Source organism: Cardiocondyla obscurior, linkage group LG09, assembly GCF_019399895.1.
Source record: "Cardiocondyla obscurior isolate alpha-2009 linkage group LG09, Cobs3.1, whole genome shotgun sequence".
NCBI classification, from domain to species: domain Eukaryota; kingdom Metazoa; phylum Arthropoda; class Insecta; order Hymenoptera; family Formicidae; genus Cardiocondyla; species Cardiocondyla obscurior.
Genome location: NC_091872.1, coordinates 5,951,046 through 5,967,136, shown reverse-complemented (window position 1 = coordinate 5,967,136; position 16,091 = coordinate 5,951,046). Strand labels below are relative to the sequence as shown.

Below are 16,091 nucleotides of genomic sequence, written 5' to 3'. Positions count from 1 at the left end.
ATAAGAGCGTAGTTTGTTAAATGTACAAGATACATACATTGCATTGCGGTATATAATGAGCAGTATTTCCGCTCTTAACCGAGTTTCGAAGTTTTGCGGAGATTTCCGACAGACACCTTTCATGCAGATGTTACTGTATTAATGAAGTCATCAACTGTCGCATTCGCGTTCTGTCGAGACCAAGACACTTTCGTCGCTCGTTCGCAATGCAACGAACGTTCTAACAAGGTAAATAGGCGTGTGCGTATACTGAGGGATAGTAGTGAAAATTATGCGAGAATGTAATATTAAAATGTATGAGATGGCTAACTGGCAATTTTATTTTCTTTTTTAAACAGTACGTTTTGATATCATACAACGTCAAACTTTAAAGATAAATCTAATTACTTACGAAAAGGTTATAATTAAGAACGTATCTCTATTATTATTATTTTTTTTTCTGTTTAATTACATAAGTAACAAAAATTAATGTTGAACTTAAAACCGAATCAACGAGAGAAATCCCTTTTTTTCCCCTTGAAGGTCGGAATAACCAACCAAATAGCGATCTACAAAATTGTTTATTCAAACGAAAATTGTTTGACGGAGGTAAATATAGTAAAATAAAAGTTTCTCGAGCGAGGTGAAATATGATAACTGTATAACTTATTTGCGCATACACCGTCGATTCCGCGCGGAAGCGTTTTGCATGATAAAAATGCGCTTTCGCAGATGACTGTGAGGGAAAACAATAAAGAACGATATTTTTTTTTTTTATTGTATCTTTCCATTTTCATAGCAAAGATGCTGAATATATATATATTTCCATATTGCATCTCGCTCATTGAATTTCATAGAGCGCGACGACTCGAATTTGCACGATATACTATATATTTCGATATTTTCCGATAAATTTTTATGCATCGAATGATAATTAAAGCCACAGCAATAATAGCATTTTAGATAAAAATACAAATACGATAATATAAAGTTTTTGAATTCTCAAATAACTCTGCCGCAAACTCGGAAGTTCTCCTTTTTAGTTGTTACGTTCTTTTATTTTTTTTTTCCTTTTTTTTTTTAAGTATTAAGTAACTTTTGTATCTAGACTTTCCATTAAATTTTCATTAAAACCTTCGCCGCTTCAGTAAAGTGTCCAGTACGTCCACTACGGCGTAAAATCGTCGAGGATTATTTTATAATTAAAGCGCCTAACGAGAGCCCCGGCGACCTATGTTAATAATTAATTAATTTTTCTTTCGAGAATTTAATCTTTCGCGGAAATTCAATTAAGCCTGGCACGCGATTTCCAACATAATATGTAATCAGCAATTTATTTTTTCCACGTGGTTCCCGGTTTCGCGGGCGGGAACAGCGAATGGAACAACGGCGTGGATTCGATCTTAAACACACTGATTAGAAGTTTCTCGCGGGAGGAGGGAAGAGGTGTCGATTTTACGGATGCCCCGCGGACGTAAATCCTTCTACGACCGGGACATATCGACCGGTACTTTATCTCGCGCGGGAACGACTTCGAATCACGGGGCGAAGGTTCGCGAGATTCGTTCGTGATTCCGTTTCGCATAAAGTTTTCACACCCTCGTTGAAGCAGACTCCTCGATTTGACGTTAACGCCGCTCGTTCGTTTTAACGATGTATGTGAAAATAGACACGCGCTGTTCCACGTTCCTCGATACTACCGCGTCTTTGATTGATATTTGAGTCAAATGAGAGACAAATTTATAAAAATAAAATAAAATAAAATAAGATGAGATAAAATAAAATAACTTCAGAAAATTATTTTTTACAAACACATGCGTTGCGTATTAATTCAATTATTTATTGTAATAATTAAGCTTACTAAAAAAGTTGCAAAAAATAGGGAATTACTATGACAAACGCGAGCTCTTAACTTTTTTCTTTCGCCGGTAAGATCAATTCTATGGATTGAAAAAAAAAAAAAAATGGCAGGTTCTTGCGGATCAAAGTGCACACGGTAAACGAGAATAAGGATCACGAGTGACCGAATATAGTATAGCGGCGGTAAGGTCCGCTTTTATTTCGCTCTTACGCGGCCGCCATAAATCCGCCGCTCTCGTCCATGAGGGGTGAAGGGTCAAAAGAATGAGAAACAGACGAGCGGTAAAGGAGAAAGCGGGGCGGAACGGAACGGGTGGCCGGCGAAATTGCAGAATAATACAGCGGAGATGCGGACGACGTGGCGCATCGGACGCGCCAGATTTAATTTCGGCTTTCTCTTTTCTTTCTATTTTTTTTTCTTTTTTTTTTTTATATTTGACCTGACGCACACATCCGGAATTCAAATGAACTCGATATAATGCCGTTATGCGCGATTCCGCAGCCCGCCATCGTTGCTTTTTATTTTCCTTGTCTGAAATATAGCCGAGATTATTTTGCATTTGACCACCGGCCTCTCTCCGCGCCGGTTGCGGCACTTCGCTTGCGTTTTGGCCCTTTGAATGCGTTATAAATTCTCGCACGTCTCTGTAAAATTGATACATTGCCAGTGGCCGAGTTGGCGTCTTGTTTATATAGACGGTAGTCTTTAACACGTTCCGCGCCGAGCCAATTTTACGCGTTTTGTTCTCCACCCTGCACGAGTCATTGACTTTACAAAAAGGCGTTTTGTACACACCCCTCGCACACGGGCGGCTTACTTCCGCCGACGTAATTCGGTAAATTCGATAAATCTATAGAAAAAGAGACCGCAAAAATCGAGAAGCAACACTTTAGAATAAATTAAAAATTATGTTTATGTAAATCTGATCACTGCGTCGCGGCGCGCGGCAAACAAAATGCACGATTTACAAGTGTTTGAATATATTTTGCACATGTAATTAAATTCGAATCAATAACGCGCGATTACCATAAACGAACTGTTCGCGGCCAGTGTCGCGTTTTCAATCCATTGCAAACATCTGTATACCGAATAATCCAAAATTACTTCCACTCTCTTTATCTGTAAATTATTTGAACTCCTACAAATAACTTGCGATATCCATTTCTACGTCTGCTTAAAAACGAACTTTTATCGCGCGTTGTATCATGATTTTCAGCATTAACGTAAAAATAAGCTATAACATTTGTTGCCAAGGGATAAAATATGTTGGGTCACATACATTTTACATTTTATTTTCAAACCTTTTCTTCAACATTATACTTAGTACACGAAATATTAGGAAAATAAAAATCGACGGCGAAATATGTTCAAAGAACTAAACGCCTTTGTTCAATAAGACGATGCAGAAAAGATGAGGATTTAAGGTTGTATTACTCTAACATCGTCTTTCAAGGTGCTTTGTATCTCGATCGAAAGTTTAATATTTAAATTTAAAAGCCGTTTTACTTTCGGTATACACAGCTCGCAAATAGCTGCGCCGCTCCGCTAAGCATAAACTCCAACGAAACTCGGAAGAAACTAGCGTTTGCCGGCGTGAAGGAGAAATCTCTTTGCACAATTTACGATGGCTTACTAAATATTTTACGGACCAACATTTGTCTGCCGATCGTATGTCTGGTGACCCCGTATTTGCGTGTCCCCGAAGTTCCGTGCAAAAAGTTTAACAATGCCGCGCCGCGCATCGAGCGCACTCGTTCCTGCACCGCGTCCGAAATGAGAAATCGCCGCAGAATTTTATTAGTAAAACTAACTGACTTTTACGCCTTTGATTAAACGACGACTTATAAAGCGGGTAAAAGAAAAGTAAAGAAATTAAAATTAAATTAAAGTAGATGTTTGTCTTGTTAATAAAAGAAAAAGCAGTTGAGCAAAAAAAAAAAAAAGAAAAAAAAGCGTATTTAATTGCATATAAATATCCGCGTACAATACTTGAACGAGTCATTGTAAAAACTCGCGAGTGATATAAATGTTTGATTTGCGGCAGATTGACGCATTTAAAAGAGCTTTGTGCTTCGATTTCGGTCGTGCATTTTTATAAAACAAGCGCCGCCGTCACGCCGGCAATTAGAGAAGACGAGACAATTGCCGCGGCCCGTGTATCAAAGCGACCCTGGGCGTGTCTGCATTCTTTCGCGTTTGATTAATCGACAAGTATTTAACAGGTGAATATTTATCATCTCCTCCTCTTTCGCCCGTCAACAATTTGCATTGTCTTCCGGCGCGCTCCGGTGTCATCGTGCGATGTGCTTTCGTGCGTAATCCACTGCCGGCTGCATTAAACAGCTTCGTCCTTAAACGAACTTTATGTATACACTTTGCGAAACTAGGGTATGTTACATTGAAAGGGCGTCTTACACAAAATGGTTACCAAGCGCGTTGCGGCGAAAACTTACAGGAAACATCGCGTGTATTTTGGAAAACACTTTTCCCGCATTTGTTGCTCGTCGAAAGTACATCCCGAAAGAATCTCCTCTGCTTATCGCAACGTCCCCGAGTGGAAATTGATTCCCACGGTTACCTAATAATTAGCTAGCCAATTCGTGGTTCATCTCGTGACTGTCTAGCAAAATTGTTCAGCACGGAGCCAGAAATGTAACACTCAAGACGTACTAGGTGCTAGATAATTATTATTAGCTAATAACGAGCTAGAAAAGCTAGATATCTAAACGTTTTTCCTCGCGTACTAGTCTACTACGCGTACTAACCTAGTCAACGCGCGCTCGACTGCCGCGGCCGCTGACCTCCGGGCCCGCGGACCGCCACGGTAGCGTGAGTACGTGCGTGTGTTTACATCTGACCGGTACCTTGCGCTCGAAATTCGCAAGGCGGAGGACGCGCGGGCGGCGAGCGGCGAGAACCGGTTTGCCCGACGGATTCGGCAGTCGAACGTCGCGTAAGATCATCGACCTGCAGGTCTTCGCATTCCAAGCTCGCAAGGTGGAGGACGCGCGGGCAGCGGACAGCAAGGACCGGTTTGCCCGGCGATTTCGGCAGTCGAGCGAGCCTTGCGTAAGGTCCAGACCACAACAGTAAACAAGTACGCGGCAAAAAACATTTAGCTTCTATTTAGATACATGGTCTGCGCTTAGTATCGGTCGTCTAGTCACTGTTCAGCGCAAACAGATTTTGTTTCTTTCTTTTTAAATGACAACTTTATTTTTTGAAGATAGTTAAGAAACATATTTAATATGCGCGATCTAACCACTAGCTGCAAAATCAGATCAGCTGGATAAATTTTGCACTTGGGTCGTCGGGTGACGCGCGAATTTGAAGAAAAAAAAGCACTCGAGAAAAAGGAACAAATTTTACGGTATTACATACATTTATCATGCGAGAATAGTATAAATCACAACGGAAGAATTATATTCAATTGTATTACAACGCGATTATTCGGATAGTCGTTTTATTAAAAAAGAAAGAAAAAAAGAAAAAGAATATAATTAATTAATTATCACTTGTTCGTTCATTTGGTATGGGAATAGAGCACTTAAGCTTGCTCGTTTGTGCTTCGAAACTGTTTATTCAATAAACTCACAATCGCTTTACATATACAGCTTTGGAGTGAGAGGTGTTTCGTCCGAACGCGATTAAAATCTTTCGATTCGTAATTTACAGAGCGGTGATGTAAGTGCGAAGGAACCTTATCGTATTAGTCGAGCCTTAATTATTATCGAAGTGTGACTTTATATAGTATAAACGGCTATACAACTTAGCGGCTAGTTAATTATCGTTCCTTTACACGACTGATGCGAGCAACATGCCAGGCCCGCGTAGTTTTCGCTCACGTTAGACGCGTATTATTTACGCGCCTAAGCGCAATTGAAAGCAAACATTGGTAATAAATTATTCTTCCGCGCGCAATATTTCACATCGGGATGAAATCCGATCATACTTCCGATTCCATGCGTAAACACGGTTGATTGTACCGGAGTTAAATATAATACAATTTATAATTTTGGTGCGTATATATGTTACTGTAATTAATAATTTCTCTGTACTTTCCCAACACAAATAATTCCGTGCAACAACTGTTTGATTAATAACAGGTGATAAAATATTATTTACATAAATAACGGGGTAATAATATTCAAATTACCACTTCTTATTACGTAGTTATAAAAAATACAACACCAACACCCTCCGTCCCTCCACTTCCAATTTAAATAATAACAGTTTTATTAAAGTTTTAGATATAATCTTACAACAGCTGTAATACTTTCCGTATGTTTTAATGTTTTAAAAATAATTTAACAAATAAAAAATGAAAATTTACATTAACAACAACGCCGTGTCGCGCCTGTAAAATTTTTACATCCTCAATTTTCCATCTGGAAAGATAATTATTCTCCCAAAAAGTCTGATTAAGTTTTGAACTCGGCCATAATTTTATAATTATTTTGACGATGTACATGATCGACTTATTTAAAGTGGCAGTTTAATTCATTTAAACGTTACTACATTTAGAATTAAAATTCATGTTTAATCTCGATAAATGACTTTGAAACGTTTTTTATATTTTTCGTGCCCCATTTAGAGTACAGAGGCTGCATTTTTCGCATGTCCGTCGCAGCCTTTTGTACCAGTTCTAATAAATCCGATACGTGTTAATCCGCTCTTCAATTTGGCGCGCGCAAGTCCGCGCTGACGGAAACCTGATTCCGCGAGACTGAAATTTGCCTCGCGAAAGATATTCGAGGAATGCGATTGGCGCGGGTGGCCCGGTCGCGGAAAGAATGTGCAATTGCAGCCGGTCAAAAAGTGACCCGGATCGGGCACGGTCGGGCGCATTGGCGCGAGCGAGCGCTGCGACCGATCCGCTCGAAACTTCGTCAGCCGGACCGGATTTTTTTACATGCTACAGAAGTGGAGCGTGCGAGACAAAAAACGGGGCACCGGAAGCTGCAGGATTTATCGCGGAACCCGCTCACGAGAGCCGTATAAACTCGGAACTTTTCCAACGATTGAGCTGTCCGCGCGCGGCTCTGAAAATTTCCTACGGTCATTTTTAAATAAAGGTCCCTCGTGCCGACCGCCAGTTTTTCTTCTCTTCCTTTATAATGACCTCCGCGGATTGAACGGCTGACACATGTGTTCGCGTCGTACCCGGCATTTTTCAACGGGGTACGTAGGGCAGTTTTCTCCGTCGTTAAATGCAACACATTGCGATATCCGGGAATCGAAATTTTTTTCCCGAACAAGAACTAGATGCGCAACGTAAATATAAATAAATATTTTCCTGTCAGTAATATACTAATGCAATATGACGTGTCACATTTTAGAGATAGCGCATTCTGTAATTTGCCATTGATAGCTATTTGATTAATTAATTATCTAATCAATGTGGAACCCTGCCGGTCAAAAGGTAAATCAATTTTCATAATCACTCGCGAATAGTTAATTGACAACTTAGAGTAAATTTACATCAGTCATGTTATCCGAATTCAATCACGTTGATAATTAATTAACACGGAATAATCATAGCAATAAGTCTTGAGGAAAAAAGAAGCGGGGGAGGCGAATTTTAACTTAACTTTACGATGAAAAGATGCATATTTTAATTCGCGCTTTAAACGATCCACGTTTTAATCTGACCTCCGAATCATTCGGATTTTCAAAGTGTGTGCCAACGTTGTTCAAACTTGATATATTACAGTTCAATAAACTTTTTCGTTGCAATAGAGAAATGATCAGAAAGGAATACCGAAAGGACACACGGGGGGAAAAAAGAAGGGATCGGCCATTGATCGCGAATTTCGTTTCGCTGTAAACCGACGAACTGCGAAATAGCTGAAATTTCCTTGATCCAAATTGCTTCCCGGGTCTCTGGTGTCTCTTTTTCGCTCTTAGCAATTTTTCTTTCATCCACGCTGTTATGAGTTAAGCGGATATTGCGGCACGATGTGTGATCGATTTAATTACTAAGCAAACTCATCGCCGTGGCACCGTGAGCGCGATGATAAAATTCGTCGCTTTCGAACTTTTCCAATTAAAGTAGCATTCCTTACCGATGACGGGAGTATTTAATCTGGCTTTCGGGTGGGATGTAACCTGCAAACATTTTCTTTTTCTCTCTTTTTTTTTTTTTTTTCTGCTTTTGTCAACTTTTACCAGCGAAATTCATTTCAAACGTATTACACATACGGCGTATTGTACGACAATGTTAGGCACGATTGATACGTTCAGCTGATATCATGGTGGCGCGCGAAACGATGGCTGATAAGGATGATATAGGATTCGGAGCGTTACCGGTGATAAGAGCGGATCGGCTGCAACTCGTATCAGGATTCCTCGTTACGAAACGATTAATCCTTACAGCGACGCTCTATAAAGTAATTCTATCGAGTAATTAGATCTTAGGAAATCTGATAAGACCGGCATTATATTCAGCTCTAACGGCCTGTCTGCAATTAATAAAGTTATTTATACGGTACGTCTGTTCCCCGGGCATTTTGAAACAAAATACACGTGCAAGAGGCAAAGCCACGAACAATATTGTTCGAAGTGGAAGAATTTTCCTTTACCAGTCGGTTTGAAATATTCGCGTTAAAATTTAAGAAAATAAAGTATAGAGTAACTTTAATATTTTTATTACAAACTCCGTAAATTATATTCACGCGCTGGAAACATAAAATATGAATTTATTAACATATCGCGACACAGAGCTCTTATTAGCAAACTTTTAAGCTATCGTTTTCACTTGTTTAAATAATAGACTTTGACGTATTCCGTTTCAAAATATAACACGAGCGATCTCCGCTAAAAACTATACGTTTGATTTTTGAGCTCACAGAATTTGCGATTAATTACGTCGAATTAAATTAGAAGTGGGTGGGCTTGAATGGACGAGAAAAAAAAAAAAAAAAAAAAACAATATATTTAAAAAAGTACCGATTGTGCCTAGAAATATTTTCAGAAAGTGTCAGCGTTCCTCTGTGCCTCGCACGTTGCTCGATAGCTTTGCAATACTAAAAGGGATTTACGAATTGCGGCGACCCGAGACAGCCGCGCTTCCGCCACTTCGTAAATCTACGATCGGTGCTCCTAATGTCTTCCCCACAGTCCCACTCGGCGGAGTATTCAATAAGATAACAAGAAGGAACGGCGTATTTACATATAAAAATATATCTTATCGTGATCGGATCGATGAATCTATGTATAATATACACGTATACGTTATACGAATATAGATAAAACTTCTCTTAGTCGTACGTCGCAATTTATTTGATACGTTTCCATACATCACAATTTTCTCACGGTACGCCGCCGTAATTACGATAAGTAATGTATGTAATACCGCGGAAGTGGAGTGGTCCAATTTGGGAGACGTCCAATGTTACTCGCTTTCTTGAAGTTTATTTTTAAATGGCAGTCCTTTCGCGGAAATATGAGGTTAGCGACGTTCGCCTTCTTTCGAGAGATTTAAAAGCAAAGGCCCGTCTTGCGGCTCGCGGTTTATTTCGGGATTTCGACAACGAGGATTTTGAAAATAATTATTACTGATCGGTTCGCGTCGCCTGGCAGTGTTATCGTTATACAAAACGAGCCGATTATTTGCACGCCTCTCCGTCGGGAACGCGTCGCGGTTCTTATTAAACGCGCTCTCCGCGGAGAAAAGACCGGATTCCAAGTGCAATTAAACATCGCCCGCGAATAGACAAGGGGCTACACGCCGAATCTATTTGCGCGGAAAATTGCATGACTTTTCGTTAACTAGGTCGAGCGTTCGGTTGCTCTTGGCAAACAAGCGGCGAATCCTTGTTGGCACTTACGTCAATACGTACCGCGAATATTGGATAGTCTGCTTTGAATAGTGGAGAAATACGCCATTGCCGTAAGGTAACTAACGGGAAGAAAAGAAAGAAAGGCTCTTCCCGGTGTATACATCGCCTCGGCAAGAGGCGTCTTCCCTCAGCTACGTTCAAATTGGACCTATCCTCTTCCATATTCCGTACATGGTGTCCTGAACGCGCTGCATGCGAAAATACTCCTCTTTTCAGAATGCCGCGAATACTATACGAATATGTACTTGTTACGCGATGTATGCACGCTTGTCGAAGGTCTTGGAAAATATTTGTTTTCTTTTTCTTTTCTTTTTTTTTTTTTTTCCCCGTTAATGCTTTATCTCGTGAAGAATTTCTATCCACTTATCGTAATTTAATTGCCAAAAAAGTTTTAAAATAAAAATTTTAGATCTCAAGTTAAGCTGTTTGCGAGGAAAAACAAAAAATCGTTCATCTTTATTCGCAATTTATTAAAAAAAAATGTAGATCCGGATTTAATAAGATGAATGAAGACTAATATTTAAAAAAATGTGTAAAAATGGAGAACATATTTAATTTATCAAGTAATTTTTTTTTTCTTTTTCGTAAAATTAAGTTAAGCCCTGAACGTGAATGCGGTTGTTGAATTTCATATATTGCGTACGTTCAGGACACGTTGCACATTGCATCAGTCCAAATATCTCTTCGGGGTCGTTCTTCGGTTTCCACCTATTACCTGAAAGTTATAACAAGGTTGCTCTACTAAGTTTATTCGGTCGGGTCATGCGGACTGTTTCGTTAGTTTCGCGCTGGCGTTTCTTTACTGTGTAACTCGCAACAACTCCCGTTTCACGCTCTTTTCCACGCTCTTTCGCACTCGCTCCGGTGCGACACGGTGCGGCGAATGGCACACAAATAATTCACGGCGATATTTTGAGCATAAAAGCACTTCTGAGCCGGAAGTTTCGCAAAATAAGGTTGCATGATGGAATAACAGAAAGGGCGAGAAACCGGGCGAGAAAAAGAAAGGGCAAAAAGAACGGCGCGGAGAGGAAATATCTTTTGTTATTTTTCATCCACGGGACGCCATTTCATCCTCAATTATTGATTGACATATGATAACCGAATCTGCATAAATCGATAACCGTGTTCCTATTTGCTCCCAACATTTGAATCGCAAAAGAATTCTTTATTTAGCGAAAAGCAATCGCGCGAGTCACACGTTTGCTCGGTAAATGAAAAGAAAAGCATTAGCTATAATTTAAGACGTCCAAGTAATTCGTACCTTCGTAGCTTTGATCAAAGAAAAACAAATTTTGTTTTAGAATTCAAAGTTTAAAAAATCGAAAGAGATGTAAAATTAGACATCGATGCAAAAATAAATATGGTAAATAAATATTAATGTGAGCAATAAATCTTTTACTCTTTTAGAATTCGTTTATTAAAACGAGACAATTAAATGGTCAAACGTAATATAATTATTCGAAACAAATTGGTCGATTTAATTAAGCGGGACGTGATTGTGTCTGTAGAAAGCGGAGTAATTTGTTATTTGCCATTAACTATTTTTTATATCGTACTTTGCTGGAAAGTTCTTCACTCTCTCTCTCTCTTTCTTTCTCTCTGCAATAGCAAAACGTGCCGAGTTTCCTGTCGCGATATTTGCTGATACTCAGCACTGTCCTACTTGCCGGGCCTTTTCTTTTCTAAAATAACGCTTACGGTAAAAACTAGCATGACGTATAGTGGAAACCTTCGGCGAAACGTTTTCTTGAACGAGAGAAAAGTATTCTGCAATCTGCATCGAGTACATCAAGTCCTTTAAATTAATTATAGCAAGTCAACGCTATTTCAATTTCGCTAATTAAAAAGTCACGTGATGATGAATTCTAACGTGCCGAATGTTTCGTACAACACATGTAAATTGTTAAAAATCGTATTTTGCAACAATCGAACGTGAAATAAAATACAAAGTAAATCGTTGCATCTTTAACAGTAAATAAATAAATAATTTAATTAATTCGGTGCTTAGAAGTGTCGCGAGGAAATTTAAACTCTTGGATATGACGGCTTTTACGGGAATAAAAATTTGCGGGGCATTTTCTTCTCGCGGATAAGGTTTTAAAGGGGTGTACTGCCATTGATTTTACGGCGCCTGTCTCGTCTTATCGGCACACGCGAGTGTTCCTCGCTATCAGACGGTGATGAGCGCAGGAAGCGTCGGTGGCTCTCTCGGCGAAAAGAGTTTTTATCTCGCTTCAACAAAATGAATTAATGATCTATACACTAGTGGCCCACTTCGGTAAATTTTTGCCTCGATGAAGACTCCCCCTTGCACTCCTCCCGTCTACTCGAGATCTTACAGACCGCCTGTCTCATTCTTTAGCACATCTTACGACACTAACGCGAAAAATTGTATAATTACTGTTCAGTATTAATTATCGAAAAGAAGGTCTCGAGTCGCGCTACGAGTTTCCACGCGCACTGTCTCACCAACGATCGTTGCACGTTCCGATTCTGTTCACGGCCGATGGTCTCCTCCGGATCGAAAGTTCAGACGTTGTCAGGATAATCTGGAATGAAAGAGTAGATTCGTGTCTTTTATTAACTGACATAAGTAGCGACATAAAAAAAAAGGAAAAACAATTTCGGTTATTATTTACATTGCAGTTAATTAATTGATTGCTCTCCAATAGTTGCATTAATCTTTATTTAAGACTCCTGTCCCTTTGCGACAAAACTTATCTTCGGACTCTATTTGGAAAACATTTTTATTTTACCTAAGTCAATGAGAATTAATAAAATATACTTATATTTTCTCGCGTTTGACGTCGTCTGAAAGCCCATAAGCTTAAATAAGCTGCACGGCGGCGGCTTTCGGAAGAAACGCCGCCTTGCGCGGTGTATCGTTTACTCCGTCTTCGCTTATCTCACGCTGCAATCGTTCGTTTCTCGCCGGGCAAAAATCGTGTACTATCCGAGCAAACGTTTGGCAGGAAAGGTGGGCGGGGGTGAGGTTAAAAAAAAAAAAGCTTGCATTACCATAGTCTGGCTCGGCGCATTTGACTCACAGAAAAGGTTATTTTCCCTCGTCTCGTTTCCTTTACCGGGAAATTCGGCCGCGAGAAACCGCTGTTTACACGATCGATGGTAATACCGGCGCGCGGGAGGGACGCACGTGTACTCGACCACGTGCTGGATGAGAATTACGTATTAAAACGAGGGGCCGTGGGGGGCGGCGGATGAGTGGCGCTGTATAGTTTAAGTACGTTTCATTTGAATATATTAATTATTCATTTTACATGCCTTGCGGAAGCCGCGTATCGCGTTAATCCTCGCGCGATTACCGGGCATGTCAGGTGCGACTTTGCCCGCCGATCGCGACTCGCCGAGCGATAAAATAATTTGCGCGGCGCCGAACGGTAAACTGATGCTCCAATTAATGACTCTAATCCCCCGCGTTTGTTGTCTTTTGAAGGAAAAGTTGTGCGTCCGTTTCATATACGATCGCACCTCGGTATTAGCTCGTGTAAAGAGAAGACGTAAATTACGACATTTCACACGTTTGAATAATATAAAATAAAATTTATAAACGATGTTAGCCACCGTACGTTGTACATTTAATAACCGATTAGCGTTGGCTTCGATATTTACGTGTCGCTCGGCGTGTGTGAGCAAGTTACAAAATTTCCAAAGATAGATGGGACATGGTCGAGGCTTTTGCACCAAATTATACCGACGTCATTGATACTTTACGCACAAAATTCATGTTTTCGTGTATACATAATATCGGTCAACATTATTAACATTTGTGATTTATGGCGCGACAATCTATCATGGTCATTGTATATTAATTTCAATTGATAGTTAATAAATGCACATCGAGAGATACACGCGGAGATACAGCCTCCACTATTCTACACTGTAATTATCGGATAATTATGTCTGCAGTGTGCCGCTGTAGCAAACATGTAGGCCATCAATATCAGTATGTCATCGCAAGCCGATTATGGATTACTTTAAGGCAACGGTTTAACGAATTTCTTTATCAAGAAATATCTAATCGTATTATAGCCTTTTATTTAGATTATAAAAATGAATTATATGTCACGTTACATTTCGTAATATGTAAATACAAGTATTATTTTATTTCGATGGATCTTTCTTTTTTTATCGATAAAACTTTCCAACTCGCAAACGGCAAATAATTGCAAAAATGTTCGTCAGAACCGGGCGACGCGTCAATTAATTTAATTTCATTTTTCAGCCGGAACACTCCGCGATTTAAATTTCACGAGTGAAATATCCGCTTTTATGTAGATATTATTAAATTGACGACATTATTATATTACCGTGGAAAGCGAGAGGATTAACTTTTTTTTTTTCCTCCCTTTCTATCGAATACAAAAAGTAATTTGGGATCGAACGAGTTAATATGCTCCACGAGAATAATTTTCGGTGCGTTTCTATTCTTCGCGGTTAATCGGCACGTCACTTCTATTGTTTCATATTGTCGAAGATCGCTTGCAAAATAAGTTGCTCGTGTATCCGCAATATCCGCGAGTGCAGAAGCCATTTTTTTTCACACGCCACCGCATTTCACTCTCCCTTGAAAATAATATTCCCGCAAACAAATACACATATCACCCCCTCCGCGTTCGGGAAAATAATACTGACGGGGCAAAAATAAATTTCGATTAGCTGCGCCGTGCCGGAATGGATGAGGGGTGGGAAAAAAAAAAAAAAAGAAAAAAAAGGGCGGCTATGCCGCGGAAATGCCGATCGTTGCGACAGATAGGGCGAGCACAGCTCGCGGTGTATAATAGATATTTAAATCCTGCGGTTCTCTCGCGAAAGCCGACGCGTTGCGGCTCGCAATGCCGCTGTTGAATATCGATATTATTTCGCTTTGCGACAGCGCGAACGCAAACGGAAATGGGAACGAGATTATTGGCGACAATGTTACGCGGGCCGCCCTACAAGCCACAATATACCGTTGAATAACTCGTCCCCCAACAAATTGTGTAAATCTGATTACAAAATTGTGCGCCGTTACAGATATTTTATTGTAATTATTAATTATATAAATATAACGTGAAATAATAAATATATAATTAAGTTAAATTATACTGAGCGTGCTGTCGCGCATCGAAAATACACTCATAATAAATTATTATTATTATCTTTTTTTTTAGATTATTTCAATAAATTATTTAACGATATCTTAAAAATATTGCGGCGAAAAAATAAAGTCCTACGTAAAATTTTTCTAAATATAAAAATTACGATTTTAAATTCCTTAGGGCAACGTACGGTTAAAAGGATTTTGAGAGATCTCGAATATTTTACGTAACAAAATATGCATGTACATGCATACGTGTAGAAATATGCATCAGCCAGACGCGTTTCACATTCCGCATCTGCAAAAATTGCAGCCGTTGCGCGGTTAAACGAGACGATAAACAAATATACAAAGTGGTTGCAGATGGTTACATTGCAAAATGTGTTGAATTTTACGTCAAGCGGGTTTTTATTAACAGTGTTAATTTAACACTGTAAAAAGGAAATACGAATAGGCACGATAAAAATAAAAAAAAGAAAAAAAAAAGAAACGCTGTACTTCTAATCAGCGAAATTTTAACGGATATCCGTTTACATGTAATTCTTTTTGTTTTAAAAGTGCATGAACGAATGTAGGAAACAGTTTTAAATGATAGTATGTATGTATGTATCCGCAGTAACAATGTGAATATATGTAATACGCGCGCATAAGAAGTTGAGTTTTTCGATTTTCGAGCGGGCACGCATTTACAAAGAGCTCGACAATTTTTTTTTATCTTACTTCCGATTGACAGATAGTTCAAACAAATGTCGCAAAGGATTTGTCAGCGTGAGCACGATAAGCGTATCTACATTTTCTCTTTTTGATTCCCTTTCGAGTTTCAGCTTCCTTTTTCCATCAGATGAAACAATAGAATGATATGTCAACGGGCTTTCGTCAAATATAACAATTGACAGTTTTACGTTTCAATCGCAATCAAGACTATTTTCTCTGAATTCAAAGTAAGCAATGTTTCAAAAAGATTAAAAATATTTGCAAAAGTATTGGATACTGGCTAGCGCGCTTAAAAAAAAAAAAAAAATTGTAGAATATTAGAACACCGTTTTATTCCGACAAATCTGGTGAGGCGTAATATTGTTTTATAATATTTGCAGATTTGTAGAGTGATCGAATCAATTTTATATATTTGAAAACTATTTTTACTTTGACAATTAATTTTGATAGATCAGTGGTCGTACAATGATAAAAATATACAGTTCTTGTTTAATTTAATTATTAACTAATTAATAATAAAAAAAAAAAACAAATCAACTTACAATCTGTTCTTATGTTTACGTTGAGTGGGATAAAAAAAAAGTTTCATTAAATA

General features: G+C 39.0%; 1 protein-coding gene across 1 annotated transcript in view; it reads right to left on the bottom strand.

Annotated features, from left to right (window-relative positions):
- Positions 1 to 5,400: 5,400 nt before the first annotated feature.
- LOC139105385 (uncharacterized) overlaps positions 5,401 to 16,091 on the bottom strand; it is a 187,817-nt gene continuing 177,126 nt past the window's right edge. Inside the window, exon 11 of the mRNA XM_070661460.1 lies at positions 5,401 to 12,233. The gene's annotated coding sequence lies outside the window, so the exon portion shown is untranslated. The remainder of the gene's footprint in view (positions 12,234 to 16,091) is intronic.